This window comes from Pseudorasbora parva, chromosome 4, assembly GCF_024679245.1.
Source record: "Pseudorasbora parva isolate DD20220531a chromosome 4, ASM2467924v1, whole genome shotgun sequence".
NCBI lineage: Eukaryota > Metazoa > Chordata > Actinopteri > Cypriniformes > Gobionidae > Pseudorasbora > Pseudorasbora parva.
In genome coordinates, this window is record NC_090175.1 from 25,122,813 (window position 1) to 25,146,172 (window position 23,360).

The 23,360-nt window shown below is 37.1% G+C and overlaps 1 protein-coding gene across 8 annotated transcripts in view; it reads right to left on the reverse strand.

Annotated features, from left to right (window-relative positions):
* Window positions 1–23,360, reverse strand: part of gab1 (GRB2-associated binding protein 1) — a 91,413-nt gene that overhangs the window by 51,622 nt on the left and 16,431 nt on the right. Inside the window, exon 1 of one of the 8 annotated variants that reach the window (XM_067441382.1) lies at window positions 19,613–19,900. The exons of 5 other annotated variants lie outside the window; for them this stretch is intronic. The gene's annotated coding sequence lies outside the window, so the exon portion shown is untranslated. Of the gene's footprint in view, window positions 1–5,688; window positions 6,012–9,815; window positions 9,938–19,612; window positions 19,901–23,360 lie in introns of those variants that run through there. 2 more of the 8 variants (XM_067441383.1, XM_067441381.1) reach the window with 2 other exon arrangements.

Consider the following 23,360-nt stretch of genomic DNA (forward strand, 5'->3'; position numbering starts at 1 on the left):
GATCATATATCTATTAGCTGAGATCGATAGCAAGGGTTTCTCCACGCTTGAGGACGTCACTGCTTTGTGTGCACTCGTCATTCTTTAGCTCCGCCCACATGATACGCCTCCAGGCGCTCGTTTTTTTCCGGAAAGACTCGGTACAGCCTATATTTCTTTTATAAATATAATAAAACTAAAGACTTTTCGGAGATATGAAGGATGCAATACTACTCTATAGGTACTCAAGATTGACATGAGATTGACTGAAACTGAGTGTTTCACCCCCCCTTTAACAAGCGTTACATTTCTTGAATGCAGGTGCTCTGTTGAACTTTAAAACTATTGGATCTGCACTCTGGATTAGCCATAACCAGTCACTAACATTTGGTCGTGACGTTTGTCATCTCAAACCATAAACTCTAGCGCACAAAATCAATGTCATTTTTCTCAGCCACTCCCTCTGTTTCTGTTTACTGGACCGGTTAAAATTTTATCGGGGAAAACCAGATAATATACCACAATTTCAGACCGAGTACTAAAGGAGTTATAATTGAGCAGTAGTACGTAAGTGGGCAGAGCCAGGCTTAAAAAAAAAGTATCATATAAACAGTAACATGACATCTTTATAAAATCTTCTGAAGCTATATGATTGGCTTTGAAATTGATTGTTACTGAATCAATTTGTTACTGAAAATGGTTGTTATTAACTGAAAATCATCAGTTTTATCTGATTTCTGAAGAGATTTCTGATAAATCTGACAATCAGTTTCTCATACAGCAAATATGGTGCCATTAGAAATTAGATGTGGCTATGACATTTGGTTTAAAGGCATGCAAAAACCAGCGAAGTTTGGCATCAAATCCTGTCAACTTGCCATTTTTATCATCAATATGTTTTCTGTAGCCAAATTTCAGAGTTGTGGTGGAGGTTATCAGTATTACCATATGTTACCAAAATATATTGCATTATGTTGCAAGACATATGAAAAGGTGCCAGTATTTTCTTTCATAATTGAACTTTTGTGTTCCATAGAAATGTTATAAAGGTTTTAAAATGACATGAAGGTGAGCCAACGTGGAATGAAGCATTCCTTGGGTGAAGGTAATCTTTTATACACAAAAAAATGCCATGCGTTATCAAGAATGAAATGCCTACACTTGACAAGCCACAACAATTTAAAATATTTGCATCCACTGAACTGAAGGAGGGTGCTTTATTCCAGTAATATATTTCACAGCATAGCGTTCTGAAGCACTCAAGCTCTGCCCCCTGAGCAGCTCGCCTGCCCATTACAATCTAATGTTTTCCAGGCCTGTGTAATCTAATCGAATGCGAGAGTGAGCCACCGAAATAAAGCTATATCACACAGTGATTCTCTTAGCCGCACAAAATGAGGAGCCCATTTAGAAGGACAGCTTTAGAGAGATTTATAAAGCGCCTGCCATATTATGAGGTCACCTGCTAAATAAGTTTTCAAGAGTGAAGCAATACAGATAAGACATGTCTCATCTCAACTAAATAAAGAAAGTGCATCGGTTTTCTTTTTATGCAGATTTCCATTATTATCTTAAATGTGCAATATATCTCTTGCAGCTGGCTTGACCATATATTTTAAAAGCAGTCACTGGGATGGAAGATGTTAGACAGTACAGGCTCAGCCAATATGGCCGCACTCACCTGTGACAAATAAGAAAGATGCGCCTACATAATGCGCAAAATACCAAACTCTTATTTTCAATGTCTATTTCACTGGCCAGGTTCCGTTTTACTTGAATATTTTCACATTTGTCATTGTTTTCTCCACCTGGAAGCTTAACCTTCACTTGAACTATACTGACACCAGCGCTGGAACGGCCAAAACCAACATCAGCAGTAAAAACAACCAGGACAGAGAGAAGTTAGTCAGTGACATGCAAGATACTCAGGTCAGGTCACACATGAGTAGCTAAAGGAACATTTACTGTATGTGAACAATGAGTCAGAATTTCCAACCTCAAACTTTTACTTTTTCTCACCTTTTTTTTTAAAGGGGTCATATAATGGTACATGCACTTTTACAAGTTGATTATACAGCAGTGTGTGTTGGTAGTGACTGTACACAGCCCTCCTATAATGATAAAACTCCATCAAGTGATTTTTTTTTAATGTCCTTATATGTTTTCACATGTCTGAAATCGTGTGACTGTGTGACGTCACACGATCGGACACCCCACCCACGACTGTTGATGGATAGCAGCGTTTCAGCTCAGACCCTCCCTCCCTGAGCAAGCGCAAGCTGTCCGCCATTGTGGATACGCTGGAGCAGAATGGCATCTAAGCGATTGTGGTGTTCTGTTCTTGGGTGTAATAATGAACACAGCAGTCATTTTGATGTTGATATATCTGATATATCGAATTGATACGGTTGAACTTGCACAGATGTGTCCTGAGAGACTCGCGTTGTCAAACTTTCTCCTGTTGTCTAAGCAACGCTTCACACTCAAAGCCCCCACAGAACAGAGGGGTGGGGTGAGCAAAGGTCATTAGCATAAAATGCATGCACAGAAACAGCCTGCTGAAAACAGAGCTGTTTTTCACCAGGTTAAATGAGTGATTTCTTAGAATACTAAACAGAATTTTTAATTAAAGTATATTACAAAGTTTTAATTTAGACACTAAATAATCATATTAACTTGTACAAAAATGGCATTATATGACCTATTGAGCGAAAGCAGGTTGTGCTTACATTTTTTTCTGCAGAACATCAGAGACAATATGCTTTGCACAAACAAACAAAAAAGAAGTGAGCTATAACCTAACATGAAGTTTGGACAGCTTTATTCAGGAATGCTGTATTCTAGAATACACTTTCAGTATTTGCGGTTTGGAAGACATGAAAGCATAAGGTCCAGCAGAGGAAAGGTTGGATAAAAGCATTCTGCTCTCCGTTCTTGGATACATTCCTCAATCTCCCTTGTCATCATGCTCTATGACCTGGACTCCAAAAGCAGCAAGCTCAAAGTATTGTGGGAGATCTGGGAGGAAATCTGAACTCCCCCTCTGTGTCAGGACATTATGTGAAAGAAAGAGAAACAGAGAAAGTAAAAAAGATAGTCAGTATGTAAGAAGGGATGGGCCTGTTGTCCTAACCTTGTTTTAAATAACCTTGGGAATGATTCAGGCAGCTGTGCAGTCCTGCCCTCACAGAACACCCATTCTCAATCATTTTATTTTTTATATGAAGCCAAGCCCTTAGTAAGGTCACAGAGAGAGCTAGCATGCTAGTCCTTTACAAACACTTTTGAACCAATTCACAACAACTCTAAGACTATACATTCGATCCAGTATAAAAGATATAAAAGACAAAATTGCACAAAAAATGCAGCTATTGAATTCACACTTGAACACAACATCAGGTAGAGATGGGTATGAAAACAGATTCCTTTCGATTCTGATTAAATCAAGGATATGAACAATAGACCTTATTCAGAGCAGCACCATGACAGGTATGAACACTCAAGGCTGCGAGGGATAGACTTGCTGTGTTTTCAACCTCTGTAAAAAGCTGTATAAAGCTACAATTTTCCACAGCTCATGTTGTCTGGAGTTTTTTGGCCTACTGAAATGTCTTTCGTCAAAAACCCATTAAATAACACTATAGCCCACTGAAGAGCTGTATGTCTATCCCTCACAGCCTCGCTTCCATTCCTATTGAAAATCAAGATGTCTCTGCTCTGAATGAGGTCTACAACTGGTTGTAAAAGCAAATGAACACATCCTGTATCTGAGGCTAAATAACTAAATATTGAGAATGCAACAGCGCATATTATATTTTTCTAACTCCAAAACGGCTTCCTTTGATTCAATACATCTCTCAACTTGCTCACATAGTGATCATATTTTAATGATGATTGACCACTTGAAGATAAACCTGTAAAGTTGGCAAAAAGAAGCTTAACTCCAGCTAACGCTGTGGTACGCAGGGTCCATTCTTTTAAATGGATGTCAATGGGGGAGAGGCTCCCTATACTAAACAAACCATCTTTGTGGGAAAACGGCTTACCATATAATGAATTGAGAGCCCATCAGCTAATCTTCATTTTGATCTATGTTTAGAGTTTACACCACAAAAAAAATGCTGTTTAATAAGAGACATGGACAACTGCATGACAGGCATGATTCAGTTTACAGCACTTCTCGTTTATTTTTATGGTATCCCACAAAAAGTGATTGACTGTTGCAAACCTCCGAATGAAATGTAATTAAGTAAAGGCTGCAATGTGATTGGTTATCAAGGCACACATGATCCAAGTTTCCATTATGGTTTATCCAATGGTAGAGCCACAGGTCCTCGTATCTCCCAATAATAATACCATCTCTAATGTAAAAGCCGTGTGCTCACGCTGTAAGAGACAAATATGAAAGTCTTGTCTTAGTCTCTACCGGGATACAGTAAAATAATAAAGCGGTTGGGTGTGCATCATTACATACTTTATTAAATTACTCCCAAACAATTGGCACTCACAGTAGCTGCTAAGTTTGCAAACTTCTGCTCTCCTTCTGCTCTCTTCATTAAAGCTCCAGGTGAAGGGTTGCCAGATATCACAAAAAAAGCAAAACGAGCCCCATGAAATTAAACACAATATGCAAAGCAGAGCAGACATGACAAAACTGTACCAGGGGAACAAATATAAACAAAATAACTATCCTAATATTCTACAAAATATGAATATAAAAGTTCACTATATAGTATAAATTGATTAACTAAAACAATAACAATAGTTGAATAATAATTGAATAATAATTTAAAACTTGAATTAAAATTTAAAAATCACACTTCTGTGTTATCATGAGTTGTGTTTCATGTCAATCAATTGAGGGTTCATATTCTTATATATAAGGAGGAGGCTTCAAGGACAAAAGGCCCCCTTTCTTGCATAGTTCTAACTGGTTTAGAAAAGCATACTGATTAGCTAGCACAGACATATAAACTATGCCTATAAAACCTTTCTGTGTCTACTTTTTGCTTATTTGATGTCATTACATAAGTCACTTTGGAATATAAGTAGCAGCACATTTTAGATTATTCATGAAATGAAAATACTGTGTGTTTGATTAGGGTTGGAGCTAAACTCTGCAGGACAGTTGTCCTCCAGGGTCGAGTTTGCCCGTCCATGCAGTGAGTGGCAAAAGACTGGGTGGCAGAGTTAGTATTTGAAAGGGGCCTTTATGTCACCAACTTTGATATTTACTTCTGTCATTCTGTGTCATTAGGGTTACACACTTTATTGCAATAACTTAAAAGGGGATTCACTTTGGTTGCTTGTTCGTTCAGGCAGTGCATTCAAGCCGCTATACTGAAAGCCGATCTTTGTATGGGACGCCGGTCAATACCATTGACAATGAATACCATTGGTCAGTACCAATACCAGTCAATACCATTGACAATCACAAACACTGACTGTTAATGCAGTCTATGAGAAACAGCAAGAGCAGAAGATAATGTAATGTAGGGAACATCTTATGGAGAAGGACCAGCTGAACAAATAACCTGTTCTAGGTTAGAAAGTAACACAGTTGACACAAGCTGCACAATAACACAAGCCAAAATAAAACCGAGAAGGTTAGGGCTTACTTAACCGCGTAAACTTGCTAAAAATTACATGCATCAAAACTATGGTGAAACATGACTCTGTAATAAAGCTACACAATAACATTTCTCTCACCTTGAGCTTTCAATTGTGGCGTCTTCTCTAGGAAAATCCGGTATTGTGAAACTTCACCTTTTGATCCAGTAAAACAATCAAGAAGAAAACATGGAGCTAGAGAGTACCACAACTCTCACTTCACACAAAAGTGCACATGTTCCTACTTCCAGATGTGTGCATCATCAACATCATCCTCAATGCAAACTAGTACAGTTTTTAACTAGGAGACCCACCATCCAAAGTGCTTAAAAACCATCTCGGTTGAGGCCATCCTAAAATATTGCACTAAATAGCTGAGTTTAGCTTCTGTCTTATTCCACACTGCTCCCTTTGCCAAATGACCGCCAGCGTGGTAGATACGCAGGACAAGAACAGCAGCATGTTTTCAAGCCGAGGTCATTCCATATCAATCATTTGGGCAGAGAGAGAGAGAAAGGGAGAGGGAGAAAGATCGATATCCCTTAACAGCAATCCCAGGGGGATGGCCTGGTTTCATTTCCTCTCTACAGTTGGTTTAGTTTCTTTATCTCTCCTTCAGCAGAAGAAATGTGAGCTGAGAGCCAGTACAGATGCACTGGCTGGACTTCTAAAAGCTGCACTTAGATGGGATTCAAACATTAACCAAGGAGCTAAACAAAGTGCGGAACAGGGCAAAAACGTAAGCAGAAGGAGAGAGGGACTTAATCATTTACAGTTTACCATCACACTTGGCTGTGGGACAACAGATGAGCAACCGGTCTCAACTGGGCAAAAACACACAGATACAAAGTGGAAGTTTCCACTTCGCTGGCAATTTTCATCTTCCTGGTCATCTGTTCCCAACACACACTTTGAGGAAAAGACATCCTGTTTTTCCTCTATTGTCACTCGTTTGCTACATGGTTGGTCACGACTAAGTTTAGACTGGTTTATGAGGGTGGGGGAAGGGGGCTTCCTTGAAGTCTCCAAATGCAGTAGGGTATCCTCAGCTTGTTACACTCAAGTTGCAAAAACAATAATGGTTAACATACACTCACAAATGGAACACGCTGCTGTTTAAGACACAATTCATCTCTATATTGTGCAACAGCAGGTTTAAGTCAGGACTAGCAACAAGACATTTTTTCTGTGACTTGCCTTATGGTAGTATATAGTATTTTATATACACAATACAAAGTTCAACAGATGTATTTCTTAAAGGGGCGCGAAAGAGAACCCGAATTTTACTTGCCTGACTGGACAAGTAGCCTAATAAATAAATAAATAAATAAATAATAGGGATGTACCAAAACTTCCGTTACAAAAAATAGTTGATAATATTGATTGATAATGGTTAACATGCTGTTGACAGCAGCAAGCTAGAAGAGGTTGACGCTCACGCAGCCTGTGTGTTTTTGAGAGAGACTCGTATGGAGAAATAAAAACAAACGAGTGCAACAGCACACAGAAACTCACAGAAACATACTGCAGCAAAGAACATATTTATAACATGATATAGTTGATGATATAGCAACATCACACAAACACACGTTCCAAAATATCGGAAATTGAAAAATAAATTGTTATATAACTTTATATCAACAAACGTAGTTAATAGTAATTGAGTTAGATTTTAGACAATATTGACAGTTTTTGCTCTATTTTATGAATGAAAATAGTTTCAAACAGTTTCAAACAAAGCTACAGCAGAATAGAGCTGGGCTATATATTAGCAATAATTTATTAGCAATAATATTGCAATAATTTTGATGGCAATGTAAAATTTGAAAATATCGGGAATATCAAATATTTCAAATTCAAGCATACTTTCCCAACGAACTTTACCAGATAACGCATATAGTGCAGAGGTCTGCTTCACCCGTTCACTAAACATTGAAAGCAGAAGAGTTCAAAAATATACGTGCAGCGCATGACAAAGAAACAGAAACATGTGCACATGATAAATAATAACGCCGGACTCTGACCTGAAGCGTTTTTTATATATATATATATTTTTTTTTTTATTGTAATTTGCATGCTTCGCTTATTTTTAAAAACAAAGATGCAATTGAAAATCTATATTGTAATTATAAAAGTAATTTAATTTAATTTAATTAAATTTAAAAAAATATCATTTGATTGAAAAGATCATGATTTTTTTTTTTTTGGTCCTTCCAACCTGTTTACTAAACGTAAACATTTTGTATTTAATTTAGTTCTATCTAAATAGTTTTTCTGGTTTTTAATGGGGGCAAAATAAAATATATATTTTTTTTATTATTTTAAAGCAATTGCAAACGAATATATCGAATATCGTAAAAAAATTACAATATCGAGATATATATATATATATATTTTTTTTAGACATCGCCCAGCCCTACAGCAGAACAAAATCAGTTATAGTGATTTTTTTTGCAGACTCTGAAGCATGCACACACGCCTTCAGACAACATGTGATCGCGATTCAGTTCTTTCCCGGATTATTGTTTGGGTTTGAATGGTAAAAATATTTTAAAATGCACGGTCTGGCGAGTATTCAGGTAAACACAGTCGGATATATCTTTAGTGAATGTATGCAGTTAAGGTAATTAGATTCGTGCAGGTCTTAAGCCAGACCTAATATTCTGTGTGATTAATCAAACAACAATGAAAAATAGAAATCCACCACATGCTTGGCTAAATAACTAAATTATATTTTATTTATATGATTTAAGTATATTATTAAGATATTTAAATATATTTATTAAGAATCAGTGTATAGTTCAATTATAGAGTGAAGACTAAGTAAGCAGTTTTATATTTGATTTCTTTCTTGACTTGCTATTGTTAAATAGACCTAACGTAGCTGAAAAATAAAACACTGTTTTTGTCATTTTGTTTGTAATTTGCCTTTTTTGCTTATTTTTATAAACAAAGATACAATTAAAAATCTATATTATAATTATAAAATGACATTTAAAAAAATATTAAATGACTCGTATCATGAAATATGTTTTTGGTCATCCCAACCTGATGAGAAGTGAAAGGTTAGTGAATGAAAACATGATTGATAATGTGATCTCTGTAAGGATGCTCACACTGGCCTGAAGTTATTATAGCAATAAGAGGAGGGAATGGACAAAATCCAGGGCAGGAACATGCTGGCCAAGTGAATTTTTAGTAAAAAATAAATAAAGCAATGAATAATAAGTTCTGTTGTCATATTATTCATATTATCAGTTTTTTCTTTTGTTTTTGTCTTTACCGTGGTATCGATTTGGTATCGGTATTGAGGTATTTTAGTCTGGAATCGTATCGAAGTCATAATTTTGGTATCGGGACAACCCTAATCCATAAGCTAAGAAATTCCTGTTTCTAATAATAAATCATATAGCATAATATTTTAAAAATAAATTAATATTTAGCATTCTTATGTTAATTTGTTAAACTTATGAATATGATAAACTTATAATTTTATAATTAATTATATAATATATTATTAATATTATTTATGCTACTACAACTAGTACTATTGACAATTTAAGAAAACATTACACAACATTCAAAGTTGAGCCACATTTAGTAGCCCTACTAAGAAATAAGTCACAAACACAATCACACCTATTTACCTGGAACACTATCGAAAACTATGTAGTCACCAACCTGACTTTCTTCCCTCTATCAGCAAATTGATCAAGACTTATGGTGAATAGCAAAAAACAAGAGTTGATGCAGGACTGAAAGGAGCGACACAGTGTTTTTGATTTGCATCTTTCCTTGCAGAGCTGCAGTCCAGCATTAATGTGATTTGACCATGGCCATATTGGCTAATGGTAGAAGAGGTTCCCTCTCTCCATTAACCGGGCTCTAATATGGCTGCTCTCAGGAAGCCCACGAGTTACATAAGAGACATTTCAAAAACAATTCCAACCTCTTCCGATCTCTTCCACTTCTGGTCACGAGACTGCAAAGCCAGTAAACACATTGATGAGCGCACTAATGCACACACAAAACCACAAACGCTCATAAATGGACTGCAGAACAAGAGAGTCCTCTTCGAGCAACGCTGGAGGAAAAATTCAATATAAATACTATGGATCCACTAAAACAGGACACCGGACTGGCAGTCCGGGAACACATGGCACGCAGAACTGGAAAGATTCGGAGGTATAAAGCAGCATAATTCAAACAGCTTGGCTTGTATTTACCTGTTGAGGTTGATTGTTGGTAATCCCAAGCGTTTGGCAAACTGATCTCGCCTTTGCGGTGTTGATGTTCTGAGTACATGGAAGTTCTGTCTCACTTTTGCTTCACAGCTAGTCTGTAACTCCCTACTCCAATAACCCCTGACCTACAGGAAGTAGACACAATAGACTGAAAATAACGAGAGGCCTCCTTCTCCCCCCTTTCTCCCTCTCTTCTTTTTCCTACACTCCACCTTCCCTTAGAGGACAACAACAGCCTTTACTCCACAGTAAAGAAGAAAGGTTGCTGCCACCCCAGTGATGCCCATCAAGACGGAGAGCTTTGCTCTCGGCATCTCCGCAAGGCTTGCAAAAAAGCTCATTGGGTCTTTTCCCATACACATCAAAACACAACAAACCTATTAGAAAGACTTTTCTAATGGAAAGTCTCTGCACAAAGTTCACTATTCCTCTTTCAAAGGGCTCAGTAAGATTAGTTTTTTTTAAGACATTAACACTTTTATTCAGCAATGACACAATAAACGAATCGAACATGACAGTAGAGATTTTTACTGTCGGTTGCAAAACATTTCCACTTTGAATAAATGCTGTTTATTTGAACATATTTAATAAAGAGCCCAGAAAAAACGTTTTCATAATTGGTCATAAGAAATGTTTATTAAGCATCAAATCAGCCACATTTGAGTAATTTCTGATGGATCATGCGACACTGAAGACTGTGACCAACTCTACTTTGAATGTTATTGTGGTGTGCCACGCAGCGGGGCGAGGGACCGCGAGAGCGGGCCGGTGATTAATGTTAACGAGTGCCAGCTGCGTGGCACACCACAGTTATAATTATATATAATTATAATATGTAATTATTAATTAAAATTAGTTATAACAACAACTTTAAATATTAATTAATTTAAAAATATAATTATGAGATATGATTTATTATTAGAAATGGATACTAAAATAAAATCATAGTAATAATATTTTTTTTTCTTAATTCTTAAATTATTCGCAGTTTCACGGAATACTAGGGTACAGAATACAGTGTTTAATAGTTGATAATGACTGCTGAACTTTTTTTCCCACCAGCGAATACCAAATGGTACATTTTGCACATTAAGTACTAAAAAAAATCTAGTATCCAGTCATACCAGGAACTATAAGATAACTATACACTGTAAAAAATTATTTAGAAAAAAAGTAACCTGGTTGCCTTAAAATTTTGAGTTCATTGAAATTAAAATTGAGTTAATACAATGACATTTTTTTTTGAGATTTGACAACTTTTATTAAAATATTATTAAAATATTTTTTAAGCATATTGGGGAATTGTGTGTGTTTTATACCTGATGACGCAGTGAAATATGCCAAATAGTGCTATTTTCATGATTTATCAAAATTTTTATGTGGTTCAGATACAAAAATATTTTGAGTTTCTATTTATTAAACAAATTTCCTTCATTGTATCAACTCAATTTTTTTTATTTCAATAAACTCAAAATTAAGGCAACCAGGTTACTTACTTTTTTAAGTTAAACCAACAAAAAACAACAATAATTTTTTACAGTGTAGAGTTCCTGACTGCAAAATCAGAATGCAAACAGAATTCATAGAAGTTCAGTGTGTGTGTCTCTCACTTCTCTCCAGTAGCCTCTTGTGATAACATATAATGTCATCCCAGTCACCCGACATAATCCAATCTCAGCTCAATGCTAACCACAGGAAATCAGATTCAGTGCAGAGGCTAGAATTTATTTGGGCCAAATCTAATTGTCCCTATACCTTAAGAGGTACAGGAAATGGAGCCATGGCATATCGGAGATAAGGAAAAAGAGGCTGCATCCCAGAGCATCCTTCACACATTTCTCTGGCACTGATTAGATAAGTCCCAAAAAAACAAAGCTCTGATGTTTTCCATTCAGTTATTTATGACCGCCATATAACTCTGCAGAAAAGGAAGACTTCTTAAGTGGTCAATACAATGCATGGCATGCTGCAAGTTAACTATTGAGTTATCATTCTTTTCTGCATTGTCTCAGTCATATACACACATGCATGTTCTGGGAGAACCAGAAATGGACACAAATAACCGAGCAGTAATCATTTTTAAACAATAGTTGAGTTAAATAACAGCCCAGCATGTTGGGCCAAACATTAAAATCAGCCCAGCTGGGTTGAAAACCCAGTGCTTGCTCAAAATGTGATAAACCAAAAGCCAAAATGCCCCAAATTGGGTTATGTTATAAACAGCCCAAATCATAATCAGAATGCTCAAGTCATCAGACATGAAATCATTTAAATAAATGCTATAATTCTTAAATCATATAAATAGTTAGACATTCAGAAACTCTCTAAAACACATTTTGTGGCTGTGCACACACATATATTACAGTCTTGTTAAAGTCCAAGCAGGTGGTGAGGGGTGAAAGGTGTGTGTGCAACACATGATTTCAGCCCATTAGAGGCAGTGACCCCCTACAGGAGAACATCGTGTTCAGGAGCAGACTGGGAGAAAATAGGCCTGCAAGTCATTAGTTAAGAGTGTACAACTGTAAACTCCTAATGAACATATGTGAATGAATGGACGCGGAGGTGGGAATGGAGCTAATCTATTCAATTGATAGAAGAATAATGAGAGGTTTATGATTAGACAATCTTTGAGAGTGTCTCTGTCAGTGACATTTCTTTAAAGTATATTATATAGTGAGGGAGCAAATATATTTAAACAATAGTTTAAATAACTATAAAAATAACAAAATATAAGGATGCACCGATATCGATACCAGTACTCAGGTGTACAGACTTCCGTTTTTTTCAAGTCGACATTTATGTGATGAAAGTCGAGTCGACGTCGACTAGTTGCTGATGACTTCATTAATGAACAAAATAAGCCTGAACCTTGAGCTGAGACGCAAACTCAGGTTTTCTTGAGCACAGGACAGCTATGGCATATGACAGTGCTGCCCATAAGGTTATTGGTCCTACATAACAGCTTTTGTATCATGGTTTGTCTTATGGTTGTTATATTTCTCTCAAATTTCTGCTCGTTCTTAATAAGATACAGATAAGTAGCACAATAAAGATTCCATGTATATGAATGCATTAGTGAGTGATTGTGTGTGTATTAATTCTACTAACCTCTCTACTAATAGTGAAGTTGTGAGTTTTAGTTATCAAGAAATATATGCTAGAACTTTTCAGTTTTTAAGCTATTTTATTGATCAATCACAGAACGGTGTTGATACATTTCTGCGCTACTGTGAGGCACGAGCGATCGCGTGATGTGCGATCGGCTATGTGTGTGTGTGTTGCAATGCAGCACGCATTAGTTTAGTGCGATGATAAACATATGTGTACAATAAGCGTGCATTCTCCCAATCAATTTTGAGCATCCAGATGGTGTAATCAAACACTGGAGAGCTCTCGAAGTATGCATTTATTTGTTATGTTTAACTGTTGAAAACAGAGCCTGCGTGTCAGGAAATAGTTTATCCTGTTGCGCCCTCTATAGGCCAGCGACTAGTCAACGGCAAGCTTAAAGTGTCATGACAGAGCATTAAGATCAACTAGTTGATTAGTCGACTAGTCGGTGCAACACTTACCGCACACACCGCTAAGTGAAAAGGGGTCTCGCGCTTTCGACTCGCATGACTGCGATGACTTCATTTTTGCCACATGCAGAGTGCGGACCATAGAGGTGCGGACGCGCGGCGAGGGGCTGAACCCCTCGTCACGCAGATACCTCTCAGTAGTGAGTAGTATTGAAAGTTGAAGTCTGTTTAGTAAGCATGTGCGAGCCATTTGAAAGAACATTATAAATAGTCAGTTGCTATACTGAATGCCACTAAAAATAGATTCATTGGATGCGAATGCTCACCTTGCATGATCACTGTATTTAATTTGAACGTTCACTAAAGCAACGTCAGCCATTATAGACCTATTGATTAAAATCAACTGAGTCAATGGACAGCACAGGACAAATATGTCAAACCTAATAGCCCATATTATAAACAGATTTCCTCAAATGAATGTTAGACCAAAATGAACCACGACAACTACTCGTTCATTACCATGGAAACTACTTGCGTGTCCGGGATGAATTTGCTTCTCGTGTATGAAAAGTAGCTGCACACATGACGGACGTCAAAATTGCAAAAAGCTTGTTGTTAATTGTTGTACTAGTTTGACATATCATGTAAGAAAACAGAATAGTTTTATGTAAGCTTTCACAATCCTCCCTCACCTTCGTGGACATTTATCTGAAGCCATCGCGAGCGCCAGAGAAAAGCAACGCATGCAAAGCCTGAGGTAAAATTAAATGATTTTGTTTTGCTGCAGATACACTTTTCAAAAAAAGATATATTAATTTCAAGATATAACATTAACACAACAGTGATTTAAACATAGCCTTTGTAAAATATATACACGTGTGTGTGTGCGTGTTTGTATGGTATAATTGTATGGTATTATTAAGTACTTGTATCGGTACTCGGTATCGGCAATTATCCAAATGTAAGTACTTGTACTTGGTCTGAAAAAAGTGGTATCGGTGCATCCCTAACAAAATATGTGGTACAATATTTGATATGCTTTTGTATATTCAGGGGTTTTCCTTCATTAAAATAATTTACCAGCTGTCAAAATTAAATCTGTCCCAGCAAAGATTTATTTGATGATTTAATGTAACGATACATGCCGTTCTGCTGTACCTGCTAATAGCTTTAAAACGCAGCCGTGCCTTTTTGTATAAGAGCTGTGTGAAGAGCATCAAAGGTTTCTATTTACAAGTTGTTTGCAGCATCAAGCTTTGATTCAATCATTAGATGTGCTCAGTGGGGCAGCTGTGGCCTAAAGGTTAGAGAGTTGGACTTTTTAACCCAAAGGTTGCGGGTTCGATTTTCAGGTCCGGCAGGAATTGTCGGTGGGGGGCGTGAATAACCAGCACCCTCTTCCACCCTCAATACCCCGACTGAGGTTAGACCCGGGCGCCGCAACAATATGGCTGCCCACTGCTCTGGGTGTGTGCTCACTAACTGTGCGTGTGCGTGCGTGTGTGTGTGTGTGTGTGTGTGTGTGTGTGTGTGTGTGTGTGTGTGTGTGTGTGTACTTGGATAGGTTAAATGCAGATCACAAATTCCAAGTATGGGTCATCATACCTGGCCACACATCACTTCTCTTTCACTAAAGTTAGTCAGTTTCAATTCTGCATGCTTGTGAATCCTTTCATTATAACCCACAAAATATAAACACAATACAAGATTAATTGCACAGAGTAGATCATAACGGGAGTTTTTCAAGAGTGCAGCTTTGTGGCAACCTCGCGTTGGATTGAAGTAACTGACAGCTTCAGTGACTACAATGGCAGCGAACTTTGCTTGCTTTACTGTATTATTTTTATGCTGCTACACATTGCAGAGTTTCTGGATTGACAACCATATTTAAATATGCGATTGAACCTGATCGACAGTGATAACCAAAACAAACAATCTGATACTGCACGTCAAATGATCGGTGCATTACGTCTTGGAATGTAAATGCAAAAAAATAGACTGCCATTTTTTTGTTCTTTGTATTACTTACTTTATGATCTGACCTGACAGTGATTATTTTATATTTCAAGAATAAATAGGATATTTTAATACTACAAACCGTTTCTTTGTATTTATTTTGGATTCATTGTCAGTACTGCGCTCGCAGTTCACATGAGTAGGATAATGTGCGTGTATGACTATATTTGTCTGCTACCACCAAAACAGAAAAACACAGATATTATACATTATATAAACTTTAAAAAAATTCACCATTCCAGACCGGAAGTAACTTTTACTTTTTGATTAAAGACTACCATGGCAAACTAATTTTTTTCTGTGTATTAACTTGCATAGAATAATTGTTCACCCTAAAACCAGTAATGTGTGCTAAAGTAAATAGGGATAATTTTGATTTTGTGAGGACTTTAATGTTTTTTTCCCTGACATATTTCATCCATATTAAATAAAAAAAGACTTGCCACATGTATCATCAGTATAACGATATATGAGTTGTTAATAGATACAATGGAAACTACAGCCTTTGTGAAACAATCTCTTTTTGGCTTTCCAGTCTTGCTGATTCTATAGATAGAGACTGTGCAGGTCAACCCAGGCTGGTGTGTCACAGCTGCGTCTCCCATGTGTCAGTGAAATGAGCTGGCCACAAATAAAAGTAGTTAGTTGAATACAAAGAATGTGCTTGACTTTGCTGTTCACCCTCAATTGCACTGAAGCATTTAAGTGTGACGTGGTCTGATAAGGAAAGAAACTTCTGAAGGACAACTAAACTGTGACTGGCGCAGTATATTGTGCTTGTCAAAGTAGAAACCAGGTCACTGATCAATAGCTTTTAACCCAATGTAAAGTTCACTCAGGTTTATGTGTTAAACACAGACACTTCAGTTCAGCGTGAGGATATAATTCTCTAACAAAGTCCTGTCATACTAACATTTTTTGACAGATACTATAGTAAAAATATATATATTTAAAGTACATTGTAGTAGATTAAAGAGAAGTTGTAGGGGTAAGTTATATTATAAAAAATAAAAAAAACATTATACCAAAGCCGATTTGTCTAGTTGTGCTTTGGTAGCCTGGTTAAAACCAGACCAATCTCAGTAGTAACGGAGTTATGGTCTGGCAAAGCTTCATAGATAAGTCCTTTAAAAGGGGCGTCACCAACGGACAATGATGTATGAGAGTGACAATATAATGATAATATATAATGATAATAGCTGGTGTCCACCGCCACTCTGGCAACATTTTAGCAAAATGTGGAAAACCGAATTAGCATTTTAGACCGACTGAAACATCGCGGTCGAACAGAAAACCAGTAATGTGTGCTAAAGTAAATAGGGTCAATTTTGATTTTGTGAGGACTTTAATGTTTTTTTTCCAACATATTTCATCCATTTAAATAAAAAAGACTTGCCACATGTATCATCAGTATAACTATATACGAGTTGTTTATAGATACAATGGAATTAGCTCTTTGCCAGAGTACTTGTAGAGCAAATTTAAATTTGCCGGAAGTTTTCTGGATTTTCCCAGGCTAGCGCTTCGGGTGACTCGAGTTCAAATTCTGTTCCCCCTCTCTCTCTAAGCTGCAACCTACCCCAGTTACTGTTGAAGCCAATATGGAAGTAACTTGAACTGCAATTCCTCAAGTGGCCACTAGGGGCTCCAGAAGGGAGCAGAATCTCATTGAGCCCCATGTTAAAATGCTCAACTTTAAGACAGAAAATGTTCACATTATATAAAGCCTTAAAGTTCTGCATCTAATTTATCCACTGTATTTTAGTCATCGTGTCACCTCAGCTCCAGCCAAGTCGCGCCTCTTTGCCCATTTTCTGTTTTCCGGTGTGACGTGCGATCACGTGCTGGAAAGATGGCAACGGCCAGCTCGTCTCTACTTTACCCTTAATAACTGCTCTTCAGAATCCTATGGGTGACGTCACGGACACTACGTCCATTTTTTTACCGTCTGTCTCCCTCTCATGTCACTATCCTACCTGAATAAAGGCAAAAAGGCTAGATATAATAACATCATTAGATATGATAACATCATTTTTAAAACAAGCAATGAGGATGTTTTGCAGTTTTGCAGTCTGAAGCCTCTCTACTCACTGCATTTAATTATTTATTAGCAAAGGAACAATTAATCCTGCCTTTCATCAACAATTTGAGAGGATTCACTCTGCATGATTGTTTTTGAATTATGCTGTTCATATAATGCCAATACCAATGCCAATACAGAATTCCCTAAAGTGTGCTTACATGTGATACAATACAATTGATTGTCAAGTGGCCAAACAAGCATGGTTGTTAGTCGATAATATCTTTATATTGGCTAATAAATCATTTTGAAATAAACACCATCATGCCAGACTACTTGCAACACTTAAAAACTAATACATAGAACAATGCTGACATTTAAAAACAAAGGCACAAAAGTTTGCAAGAGTCTTTATGAGAGTGTGTACCCTTTACAAGGCCATCCAAAAGACATTTCAAAGGTTACAGATTACGTCTAAGCACTAGCTGTGGAACACCAAGTGGTTAGACATGGGCTAGTCATCTGACCAAGATGAAGAGAAACAAAGGGGCATGACATCAACAAACTCCGATATATACGCAAACAGGGCAGGCTCACTCGCTGCCGCTCTCTTCTTCAGTTCCCTCCATCCCTGCTCTTTGATCCAAGGGGGCGATAGTTACGCTAGCATTAAAAGGTCAGCGGGATGGCACTTGAGTGCCTGCATGAGTCAACTGCCCTCCTCCCCGCTCCTCTTTCCTTTCTATCTATCGCTCTCAAAGTCACATGTCTTCGTCAAAGCTGCGTCATTCACATTCAACACATTCTTCTGGCCTGGGCAGCCTCTGTTCACATGACTCGTGCACTGCTTAGGTCCGTCCGACAGCCTGCCCAAACAATTACCTCTTTTTAGCGCCAAACACCGTGTCAAAGGGACACAAATGGACAGTGACCACCACATCTCTGGTGTCAGGTAGAAAATCTTCATGATTCTCATAGGGCTTTCTGAAATATTTAGCTTGTGTAGCTACATCTAGAACACCAAAGGCAAACATAACAGCTGGAAAGGGTTGTAAAAATGCAGACCACAAAATACAGGTAACACTTTTTGACCAATGATTTTTCATGATTTTTCCAAGACTTTCCTTTCCGGTTTTGCATCAAAAACAGCATCTACACTCAAAAAGTTTTTGTAGTGATAACTAAATTTATTTATTTATTTTAAACAAACATTTAATTACTTTCAACTAGTTATTTACTAGTTGACATAGTTATTTAGCCCTGAAAACCACAGTTTTAAAATTGTAAAGTTTCCCATGACCGAGGAAACCCTGAAAATCGAACGCAATAGAATGCCGCAAGTTTTTATTTTTATTTTAATGTTGCAACAAGTGAAACAAATCGGAAGAAACGAAAAGAAATGTAGGGCGGGGACTTTTCCTCCATCAGTTGTTGATTAGATGACGGCAGACCTGAATGTGAGCTTGCAGTAAATGCTAAGAATGGGCTGGGTTTTAAGAAGAATAAATGATTGAAGTAGTCCAGCATACGCCACCAGAAGTTGTTTCACCAGAAGATTGATCGAGTTGTTATTTTAAACATTACAGGATCAAATAATAATAATAATAATAATAATAATAATAATAATAATAATAAATATATAAATAAAAACATGCATTGTGGAATCATTCACAAGGACCTCGGAAAATGCTTTCATTTCATGCCAAATTAAATATACATTTCTAAAGGACACTAAACCTTTCAAAACATTCCTTTGTAGTTTGTGCCCCAAACTCACTGGTTAAGCCACTTTGGGAGTTTTAGGCTTTCAAGTAAATGTCAATGCTTTGATAGTATCACAGAGCAACAGTGTCGACATATTTTAGGGAATTCAACCTACAAATCGCTCACAGTCGTAAAATAAAGCTGTGCAAATTAACATCTGAAAGCTTTCAGAAAAAGCAGCAGAAGTGACTTTTAATTGGATGAAAAATAAGTAAATGCTCTTCATCAAGCAGAGAATATAATAACCTTGTGAAGGGTTCAGGTTCCAAAGTCAAGCGTGTGCCCTCTCAGCATTTACAGTTAAAACACCTGCGGGCTACCAGCACCTGCTCATAGAGAGACCACAGCAGAAACTCTGGAGCCACTCATCTGCGGTGTAAGCCAGGTGTCTTTCTCCAAGACCCGCAAGATCAACAAAAAGTGTAATGAAGAAAATGAAAGGAACCCGTACTGACCTTGAGAGCAGAGCAGATTTAGTGGAGTGAAACTTAATCCAAAGTTCTTGGGGAAAAGGACGATGAAGTTTACCGAACAAGCAAGCAAGAAGTCAGAAGTCAAATGAAGACTGGAAACAACACATCCCGAATCAGCACTGCGAGTGGAGAGCATTGGAGAAACGAGCCTGTGCACTGGATGGTCTTTATTGGAGGTTGTTTGGCTTCTTGCAGCTATACACTGTAAAGCTGTATCTCTGCTGGCATGATGGCAGGCTGAACATATCAAGCCACATTGAGCAGCCCTTCTAATGCAATCAGGAGAAAGAGCCCTCTCATAGGACACAATCGCTGAGCTCTCTCTCTCCCTGCACACACACACACACACACACACACACACACACACACACACACACACACACACACACTCGCAGTGAGGGGGAAGGGCAGTCCAATGTGAGCCAGGCCACAGCAAACTCACGGTAACCTGAGAAATTACGCGGGGCGGCGGCGGCATTTCACAGCTTGTCTCCAGCCTGACCCCTCCTACACACTAGTAGCCCACTGCGATCCTGAGTACGGACCATAAACTGTAAAAAGGTAGGGACAGGGAGAACTTAGGAATCATTTAGTCCATTAGATTCCAAGCTAAATCAAAAACCAGAACCCATTCAACCACCTCTTGATGGTTCGACCTCCATAACCAGCCCAAACCATTACAATAAGTTTCAAATTAGAGTGTTCCACTTTACAAGCAGAAACTGTTTTCATTTGCGCCCCACCCAATGAGGTTTGTTCTTGTGCATAAAGTCCAATTGAGCTTCTGTTTATCATAATTGATGTGTTCAATATATGCATGTTAATGTTTATATCTGAATAAAAGTGTATATATTAAAATATATTAAAACTGCTTGATCAAGTCCCTTCAGAAGACTTGAATTAAATTGTTCAATATAAAATACTTTCATAATGTCTCTTTGATTTTCTTTCACCAAAGTTATGGGTGAATAGACTTTCAATGAAGGCCGTGTGTCTACCAAAACGTTTTTTCACGCAGCTGTCTGGTGTATTCAATTGTTTTCAATTGAGTTTTAAGAAGTTAGAACGGCATGAGAATTTCACGCTTAAGCGTGGAGCATCTTTTTACTGGTCGCCAGCAGTGCTCATCACTGTCACTCTTCACCCAGCCGTCCAATCGCAGTGGAGGAGGGGCGGGACAAATACAACACCGACCAACCTCCACATTCTGCTTGTACAATGTCAACATACGAAAACAAGCAGCATAATGTAACAAAATAATTTAAAACCAGAGGCAGAGCAAATACTTTACATTGTATTGTATTTTTTCTATAGAATCAATACAGAAAACAATCTGTGAAATGATATACTAGTAAACTTCTGCAGATATTCCATATCATAAGCAAAGAGTCTCAACTGAAAAAAATGCTGCGCTGCCAAAGCGCTCACAGCAAGATGTTTTCAGCAGAGCGCCTAACGTTCTCAGCTGCCTAAAAACACTTTGGTGGACACATGGCCTAAGGGACAAAAATCTCTCAGGTTACATTAAAGTGTAAGTAAATGATGACATTGTTCATATTTTTGTAAACTTAACCTTCAACAATAGGTAACTATTTAATTTGAAAATTAAAAAAAAGATCTGATCATGGTTAATTCAAGCCCATTCATAATAAAATACCTTTAAAAAAGTATTATGATGTACTTAAAAATTATGTGTTATTGTATTGTTCGTTGTTAGCTCAGTATTGTATTGTTCGTTGTTAGTTTTCATTAAAATATCATAATATAACAGGGTTGCCATCTCTCATGTATTTGGCGTGAGACGCACTTTCAGGCTCTGTCTCACGCTGTCCAAGTAAATCTCACGCCAAATAAAAAAAAAGCCAATGTGCTGCGCAGAACCGTTTGATGTATGGTATGCGTACAGCCAAACAAAGCATACTCTGCTTAATAGAAATCTCAAACACATGCGCTCAACACATGCCCACTAGAAAGTTTCACCCTTGTCCAATGTCTGATGTATTTCACTACAGAAGTTTTTCATCAATATTTTACAGTACATACTATAATCAGATTCATTTAAATGGTACTTTTGATGCACCTGATGTAATGCTCAGGGCGCACGTCATTACATGTCTATTAGAGTAAATTTGGATTATTATGTCAGTCATCCTGGAGTGTCACTACAATAGCCAAAACTGATTCTTCAATCCCACGCGGCTCTGTTTTCCAGCGCGGGTCCAGCAGCCTACTCATTCGCTCTCTCTCCAACACCTCCTCTTAATGTACTCTAGCCCATACTAGGCTTTATTCCAAATAAAGAAATGAGAAAGAGAGAGAAAGCACTCTCTACAGCCATCTGGGAACCATCAGCAGTGGTAGTACAGGAAATGGTCGCCATGCTGCTGTCAGGCACCTCAGAACGCAACCAAACGACACGTCAAAAGCAGAAGAGCAGCTGAACAGAAAATGAGAGAGAGAGAGAGAGAGAGAGAGAGAGAGAGAGAGAGAGAGAGAGAGAGAGAGAGAGAGAGAGAGAGAGAGAGAGAGAGAGAGAGAGAGAGAGAGAGAGAGAGAGAGAGAGAGAGAGAACAAGGGGGAGGATAAGGAACTCGACAAACTTGCATTCCTGTGCAGCATGGAACGCAAAAAAAAAGTGCATTACAGTTTAACACGTCCTTCAGCTCATGGATTGCCCCAATATAAATGTTAATCTGCAACCTTTAAATAATGATAATAATAATAATTATTATTATTATTATTATTATTATTATTATTATTATTAAGAATTAAATATAAATTATAAACAAATCTTCTATATTTAATATTAATATAATTATACTTTTATTATTGAATATTATTAAATATTAATACTTATTTTTTAAATATAAAACGTTTTAATTAATAATAGTAATACAACTATTATTATTATTATTATTAAATAATTAAAATTAAAATTACTTAATATGAGGAAATAAATATTTATGTTAATATCATTACTATTTAATAAAATACGTTTTTTTCTTTTATATTTATTTTAATTATTTTATTATTATTTAATACACATGAATTACTAAATATAAGGCAATAAATATTCATTTTAATATTATTACCATTTTATAAAAACAAGTATTAAGTATTTATTTAAGTGTTTATTTTTATTGTTATTCTTCTTCTTCTTCTTCTTCTTATTATTATTATTATTATTATTAAATCTAAACTAATAAATATCAATTCAGCATAGCAGTGATATTTATATGGTTTTACCTGTATACAAATCCAAAAACTCTGGCACTCAGAGTGTATGATACAGTTCTTTTTTCTCCCCCTGTCATTTCAGACACAGTGCTGCCCTAAACATTACTGAACAACCCAAAGGTACCATCTCTGGTTGTCAGTGTATGTTTAAGGGAAAGCCTTAAAGGGGGAACTGCAGCCTTAAAATAGCACCTTCTAAAAACGAAAATGCTCAAATCTATTCTTAAACTGGGCTCACCCAAAAGTCTGCATCCCAAGATTTTGTAACTTCAAGAACAAAATGTCTGTTCCTGAAATCCCCCACGTCCCCTCTAAAGCTTCTTGGCATTAGCTGCAAATTTCATTAATTAAATACAGCAGAATGGTCAACTAATAAACAAGTAATTCAAGATTAATCAGGGCTCCAGACTGCAACCTTTTTTCTTGCCTGTGCGTGTACACTTTTTTAGAGGTTGCACTGGTGCGACCACTTTACAAACTGATAACAGCTGAC